The sequence below is a fragment of the Lactuca serriola genome, chromosome 1 (genome assembly GCF_051521515.1).
Source record: "Lactuca serriola cultivar US96UC23 chromosome 1, Lser_US96UC23_V15, whole genome shotgun sequence".
Taxonomy (NCBI): Eukaryota; Viridiplantae; Streptophyta; class Magnoliopsida; order Asterales; family Asteraceae; genus Lactuca; species Lactuca serriola.
In genome coordinates, this window is record NC_136408.1 from 160,218,900 (window position 1) to 160,226,993 (window position 8,094).

At 30.3% G+C, this 8,094-nt stretch overlaps 1 long non-coding RNA gene across 2 annotated transcripts in view; it reads right to left on the reverse strand.

The window, feature by feature from the left end:
* Nucleotides 1-7,584, reverse strand: part of LOC145100857 (uncharacterized) — a 29,292-nt gene extending 21,708 nt beyond the window's left edge. Inside the window, exons 1-2 of one of the 2 annotated variants that reach the window (XR_013705311.1) lie at nt 7,227-7,584; nt 6,982-7,139 (exon numbers count right to left, since the gene is read on the reverse strand). This is a non-coding gene — a long non-coding RNA (uncharacterized LOC145100857). Of the gene's footprint in view, nt 1-6,831; nt 7,140-7,226 lie in introns of those variants that run through there. The other variant, XR_013705300.1, reaches the window with a different exon arrangement.
* Nucleotides 7,585-8,094: the final 510 nt, after the last annotated feature.

The window sequence follows — 8,094 nt, forward strand, 5'->3', positions numbered from 1 at the left end:
GGGCTAAAAGGGAATGGGTTGGATTCAATAGGGCTGGCAATATGTACCATGGAAAATCAACCAACACGTTACCAACCATACCAAATATGTTTGGTAACCAAAATGTTTGATTGGTTGTACCAATACCAATTGATTAATCATGGTACGGTATTGGTACAATATTTTCAATACAAATGTAATATCATACCAACCAATTCCATTATATATATATATATATATATATATATATATATATATATATATATATATATATATATATAATAGTTTGATGTTTAAGATTTTAATATTTTTGATATTAACATTTACCATGTTAATAAAGCTTTGATATTATCATTTACCATGTTAATAAAGCTTAAAGTTTTAAACTCATGTTAGCGTGTCTACTTTTCCTCCATTGATTTAACTTAATTTAATATTTTATTTTATTTTATATTAACTAAAAATTATTCATTTTTGTATATAAAGTTAGACCTACCATCTGCCCATCCGATCTGTTGAACAGCCAGATCATAAACAATAGTCTTGCCTTTAAGAACAAGGTCTAAATCACAGAATAAAAAATAAAAATCAACAAAAGCGAACAAAAAATGTTACTTTAAAGGGTTTTCATATTCCATGATTATAATTCATATCTCCTAAAATAATAACTCTTTCCCAACTAATCTGAATTCCCATGCTCTGCACCCTAAGCCCACTATATTGTGTTCCAACAACCAAATCAAGATTCATGTAAATATAAGTCGATTAGGAATTGAAACTTTTCTAAAGGAAAATGCCCTATGGGACATTGGAGAAAAGAAGAAACATTCATTCTTTTATAATACTTTGAGTAAATTACATGAATGGTCCCTATGGTTTAGGGTAATTTACGTGTTTGGTCCCTAACTTATTTTTTTAACTCAGAAGGTCCCTACTGTTTGTTTTTCTTACGCGTTTGGTCCCTGTCTTATCTAAAAAGACTATTTTTCCCTTGATTTTTTAATTTATTTAGATAAACACACCCCTAATCCCACCCCCTCACCTTACCTTATCTACCCCACTATTTTTTCCTATTTTAATAATAGTATTTTTAGGTAAGACAGGGACCAAGCGCGTAACAAAAACAAAAAGTAAGGACCAAACACGTAATAAAAGCAAACAGTAGGGACCTTCCGAGTTAAAAAAATAAGTTAGGGACCAAACGTGCAAATTACCCCAAACCATAGGGACCATTCAGGTAATTTACTCTAATACTTTTTGCTACTTGTTTACTCATTAGATCAAAAGTTTGGGCTAAAAGGGAATGGGTTGGATTCAGTAGGGCTGGCAATATGTACCATGGAAAACCAATCAACACGTTACCAACCATACCAAATATGTTTGGTAACCAAAATGTTTGATTGGTTGTACCAATACCAATTGATTAATCATGGTACAGTATTGGTACAATGTTTTCAATACAAATGTAATATCATATCAACCAATTCCATTATATATATATATATATATATATATATATATATATATATAATCTTTTTATTAAGTTTGATGTTTAAGATTTTAATATTTTTGATATTAACATTTACCATGTTAATAAAGCTTTGATATTATCATTTACCATGTTAATAAAGCTTTGATATTATCATTTACCATATTAATGAAGTTTAAAGTTTTAAGCTCATGTTAGCGTGTCTACTTTTCCTCCATTGATTTAATTTACAAACTCATGGTTGAAATTACTAAAATTCTTTTAGATCGAATTTTCAATCTAAGCCATTACAAAACTCTCACTCATAAAACCCTAATTCATGGTCACAATGCTCAAAGAACACAAAAACCATCATTCATAAAGCCCCAATACATATTGGTATATACCATTACCAATATGTACTAACCAAACTTATTAGTAGTCAAATAAGATGGTATCAACTATACCCAGTACGGTAGTGATAGCAAAAATTTTGTACAAATTATAATTGGCACGGTAAAAGGTTTAAGGAAAAAATGATTGGTATCATACCAATTCCACTTTTAAGACTTGGTGATTGGACTATATATATATATATATATATATATATATATATATATATATATATATATATATATATATATATATATATAATGGTAAAAAAAATTAGCCATGGGCCTATGGCTCTTGGGGTATCATTGATAATTAATATTATTTATGTATTAATTCTGAATTTTATTTAATTATTAAATATGTTAAATGTTAAGTAATTGTTAGATAGTTAATTAGCAGTTAATTTTGGTTTTGAACGGGTGTGTTGGTTGGGATTGATTAACTGCCAATATGAAACCTATAAATACATCACCAAATATCACATTTAAGGATTAGACAAACACTCACATATTCTTCCTATATTTTCGGATTCTACATTAATAAAGGGAACTTACTGAATTTCGTCAAAATCAAGATGCTATATTGATTACATTGTTGTATCCTCTAGATGGATCCCTGTTAGAAGAATTCCTGTCTTAGGACACTACAACTTCGCATGCTTCACTCTCTACACAAATTCGAGTTTGTAATGTGTTGTAATCTACACTCAAGTACGTTTTTCTTATGAATTGATTCCTGTATATTACATCTAATTCAATTTCGTTTGTATTACATCTATTGTTTTTGTTTATTGTACTTCTAGCATAACATTAGGCTATATTTATTACACAAGAATGGACAAGTTTTCTTGGCTTTTTATGTCACAATGGCATAGGTCCCAATCCTCGTCAAATCATATATATAGTCGACCTATTATATTTTATGTTGTCTAACTTACAAAATGGGGACTTAACATAATATCATATAACATACCGTTGAGATTTGGTATACAAGATAGTATTTAGTATTTAGATCTAAAATTCATTGAAGCACCACCGGCAAAGTTGAAACGTACCGTGGGAAATATACCAGTATAGAAATAATGAAAAAAGATAATGATTAAATAATAAAAATATTTATTATATCGAATAATAAAAAAGAGCATTAACACTATGTTAGTGTCAAAAATGATATATAAAAGTTAAAAGTAGATATGACATTTTGTAGTATTTGAAGTCTAAAGTTGTTGTAAAGAATTGGCGTTGGACTCATGGACATTAAACTAGTAAGGACCAAAAACAAAGGAAGATAAATGTCAATAAAATACATAATGTTAAATAATTAATTGACATAAATAGAGATTAAAATGAAAATTAATTATTTTAACGGTTTACACATACACTCGCTGTTCTACTCTTATATCTACACATATCATCCCAACTCGAGGCTTGAACCCTCACTTTTTTTACCGATACCGATAGACACCTATCAGTTAAATCTTGATACCACTAGCCTAATACTTATTTGGTTTAAAATGATAATTAACTAATATAATTGGTAGATGTCGGGGGAGCTAGAAGGAGCACTCCACATAATGCTAGGGAAATCAAATATTTAGAAAAATGAGTTTTACATTTCAACATTATGTTCACACACACGCACATATGTTAAGGATAAGTATACGTGGCGAAGCACGACAAGCATATCTATATATGTGGCAAAGCACGACAAGTATATATTGGTTTAAACTAATTGGAAGTACATCTAAAATGAATCTACTAATGGCGACAATAAGCTTTAGCGGCGACATTTTGATCAATAACGAAGACGACGGAGCAGCGACTTGTCTCCATTATTACTTTTATCGGTGACTAAGCAAACTCTTTGCGGTGATTTTTTGTCGCCGCTAATAATCGTTTTTTCTTGTAGTGGATAAAGTCCTAAAATCAACAAAACTATCCTAAAAATAACATACATTTTAAATTAATAAAACTATCTCAAAATTAATATATAGATTTTTATTAAGGGATATGGGAAAAGTGTAACAACAAATAACGACAAAGCTTTATTTGCACTAAAGCTATGATGAAATAAAACCAAATGAAGATAATGATGTGTGTAAGGGTTTTAAAAAAAATAAAGGAAATAAACATAAAGGTATTTAGATAAGTGCGTTGGGTATGGACAACGCCCTATGGGCGTTATAACACACAAAAACCGCCCACCTTTACCGTTTTTGGGCGTTATACATTTGCCGTTGCTTCCCATTGCCACCACCACCTTCGTTTAACTCTGTTTCTTTGTTTTTATCTAAAAACGCCGATGTGGGCGTTTACCACACCGACCCGCTTAAGGAATTAAGGAAAGGATTTTAGAGAATTGATTTTACAAGCTTACAAAAATATTTGGTCAAGAAAAGGAACGGTCTTCAAGGTATGGTTTAATGGACATTGATTTCAATAAATAAAGAGTGATATACGAACCAACAATAACTCAAAAGAAGACAAATTTTTTGAAAAGGGGAAGAGAAGGTTTGATCACGTGGGTACTTACAAAAGTGAAGGAAAGAAACGTCATGATATCAAATGATAGTACATGAATCAGATTTCTATTCTGAAAGGGATGTATGAGTTCTAAGAAGGATTAAAGTCAATGCATGAAAAAAGTTTTATTTTATTTTATTTTATCTTTATCCAGTTTTCAAGAAGGGTTATAGGGTGTCAATGGAATGGTCACATGTGGCTACTTTCGTTCTTTCGTTAATGTTAAACAGGTGGATAAGGATGATGGGTTGAAATTAAACACTAAAAGAAGGAAGAGAAGATATTTGTGAAAAAGAAAAATATAGAATCAAAGAAGATAAACAAAAGAACAAATGGAACGGTGTATATGATAGGTTTTTCACCTTGTGTTGCAAAGGAGTACACATGAAGAAATCACAAAACAAACGTACAATCATTAAAAGTATTAAACATCCAAGATTTGAGGACAAAGGAAGAAGTAACTCAAGCCTAGATTAAGGAGTATGTTGAAATGTAATCTACATTTTGGATTAATATATGGTAATTTCATAGCCGTGTTATCGAAGTTAACTTCTGTGTAAAGAAAGCTTCATGCACACACTATACTTGTAAGTTCTTATTTTGAGGATTAACTCCAACAAACTTCACAAGTGTTTCAATTTTCAAAATTTATCCTTTATCAAATGCCAATAAGAGTAAAAGCTAGAGAGAAAGAGAGAAGGTTGCAAGCTGAGATAGAAGATTAGGAAATTAGGAGATGCCATTGATTCTCTTCTAATTTGTTTTGGATATGGTGTCCAGTTCTTGATGATAGTGAATATATAGAGGAAGAGACTTTATATAAAGTATAAAGGATGACCATGAAGTTTCGTGTAGACCTGGCAATTTGCTACATGACACGATTAACACGATACGAGTTTTTCGTGTATGTGTTTTAGAAATTCGTGTTTCGTGTTTATTTGTGTCTGACACATTTTAAAATCATGTTTCGTGTCTTACACGTGTCAAACACAAATTTACATGTTTAGACACGTATAAGACACGATACAAAATCATGTTGACATGTGATACGTACAAACACACACACACACACACACACACACACATATATATATATATATATATATATATATATATATATATATATATATATATATATTAGGGTTAAATTTTATATTTACAATATATTAGGGAACAATTTCATAAAACTCAATAATTAGTTTATATCCCTAGTTTTAAAAAAAAGTCATTAAAAACGTGTCTATTCGTGTCGTGTCACGTGTCACACGAATTTTTTACGTGTCGTGTTCGTGTTTGATACCCCAAACACGTTTTATAATTCGTGTCGTGTTTGTGTTTAACAAATTCATATCGTGTAAATTCATGTGTGACACAAATACACGACACGCAGACACGGATTGCCAGGTCTAGTTTTGTGGAACCATCCTTATAACTTCCTTCGTCACTTCAACAATGTGAATGTGTTTAATGGAAAAGTAACAAAAAATATATTTATTACAAGAAATTAAGTGAACTGTTATTTCCTTTTGATGCAATAACATCATTTATTTTTATAAACAACAAATAGACAAAAAAAAATGTTCACCTTTCCTTGCTATTATGTAACCTACATTCAAAATCATGGAAACGATAATAATTATTTATTATTATTATTATTATTATTATTATTATTATTATTATTATTATGTTGAAATTTGGAGATTGATTATATAAAACTACTTATCAAATTATTCAAAAATAAATTTTTTATTTTTCTATTATAGTGAATTTTTGGACAACATATTTCATGTACAACAATATATCATGATCATATGTCCATATGTTAACACTAATTGTGGGATATCAAAAGAATAATAATAAGTTTAAGATGATGATTAGGCTGCAACAATCGAAAGAATGCAACTTAAGAATATGAAGACTCTCAAGATTTTGCTTTTTAGCATGTGCCATGGTGTACTATTTGATTTATGCAAAGATGATGATGACGTTTTATCTTAAAAACAAAAGCTTAAAGTGGTATTTCCAAATACGAAAAGCTTTTTATCTCTCTGTTAAATTATTATGAAAACCTTTGTATATTGTATTATTTACTAGATATTTGATATATAATTATAGAATACAAATAAAACCTAATCGTTAGTGATCAATTAGTAATTATTCCTCTCTTCGATTATTGTAAAAAATGTGTACATCAAAATTTATAATATCGTTAGTGATCAATTAGTAATTAGTAGACATACATACAACAAAAAGTAAATATAATCGATATAAGAGCAATTAGGAGAAAAGTTTTTACTTGATTTTTTCCAAAAGAGTCAACAAGAAATGCAAATTTAAAGATCTACTACTAATATATAAAACCATGACTAAATTATAATACTCTTTTCCTAAGGATTACTCTGTATTTATGAAGTAGCTTCATTTATCCAGAAGTTACTTCAGTTTATTAAAAAGAAAATTTTAAATAAATTTACGAAGAGAGATATAAATTCAATAGAATCCTTAAATGAAAACCATAAAAGGGGCTCAATTGAAGACATAAATACGAACATGATATAAAAATAAACATTTTAAGAAAGAGGAAAAGAGCTCTTGAAATGAGGAAGTAAGATCACGCACCTAATTGTTGATCAACAAGGATATAAGTTGATAATGGTGGAATTAGCTTTAAAAGAAAGGTTGTGGACTTGTGGGGTTCATTCAGGAATTTCGTCGAACAGGTCATGGACAGATAAATTAACAAAAAAATACAGGTTCAACCATGATCATCGAACAGCCTAACCATGAGTTGACGCAAGAAAGAAAATTGATTAGAAATATAAACAAGGCCAGTCGGTTTCCGGCCAAATATTAATCGATCTTACTTGTGAGTGGTGACCGGAGAGCGGAGACCCGGATCTCATTTTTTTCCCCATGTGTTCTTCCTGCAACCATGTCCACCACCCGTTTGATCAATTGCAATCTGGACACAGTTATCGACAACACTGATTCTTCATATAAAATGCTTCCACAGAGGCTGCTGATGAGGACGTTTGGTGCATCGGTGGCGAAGTTAGGTTGGTGGGCTTTCAGAAGAGAGATTGTTCGCCGGCGAAGGAAGTGTAGATGAAGAGGGAGAAAGGAAAGCAGATGAAGATGAAGTGCAGTGTATCTCAGATGAGTGGGGATTAAATTCCCCTTTGTAGAACCAAACACGTGAATAGATTCTACTTTTTAGCGTTTCTTTTTATGTTGGAAATGTTTTTTAAAAATATATATATTTATTTATACATAATGTATGGTTTTTCAAGATGGAGAAGGGTATATTTATACATAATAATTTATGGGATAATACCGTAAATAGTCAAAAAACGGGGGTGTTTTCAAAAAATAGACATAAAAATAGACTTTTCCGGATATAGTCATGCATTCCGCGGAGGTAGCTCCGCGGAATCTGGCAACATCGTAAATAAATCAATGTACTAAAAAAAAACACTAAAGATCCATTCCGCGGAGCTACCTCCGAGGAATGAACTCATTCCGCAGAGGTAGCTCCGAGGAATGGATCTCTAGTGTTTTTTTTTTTTTTTCACATCGATTCTTCGGGGTTTATATTCATTTCCCAAACTAATTATTTTTAAGAAAAGATTATCATACTATTATAATTTTTACTTGAAAATAATTAGTTGGGGAATTAATATAAACCCCGAAGAATCGATGTGATGAAAAAAAATATTATAAAAAAAACCTCAA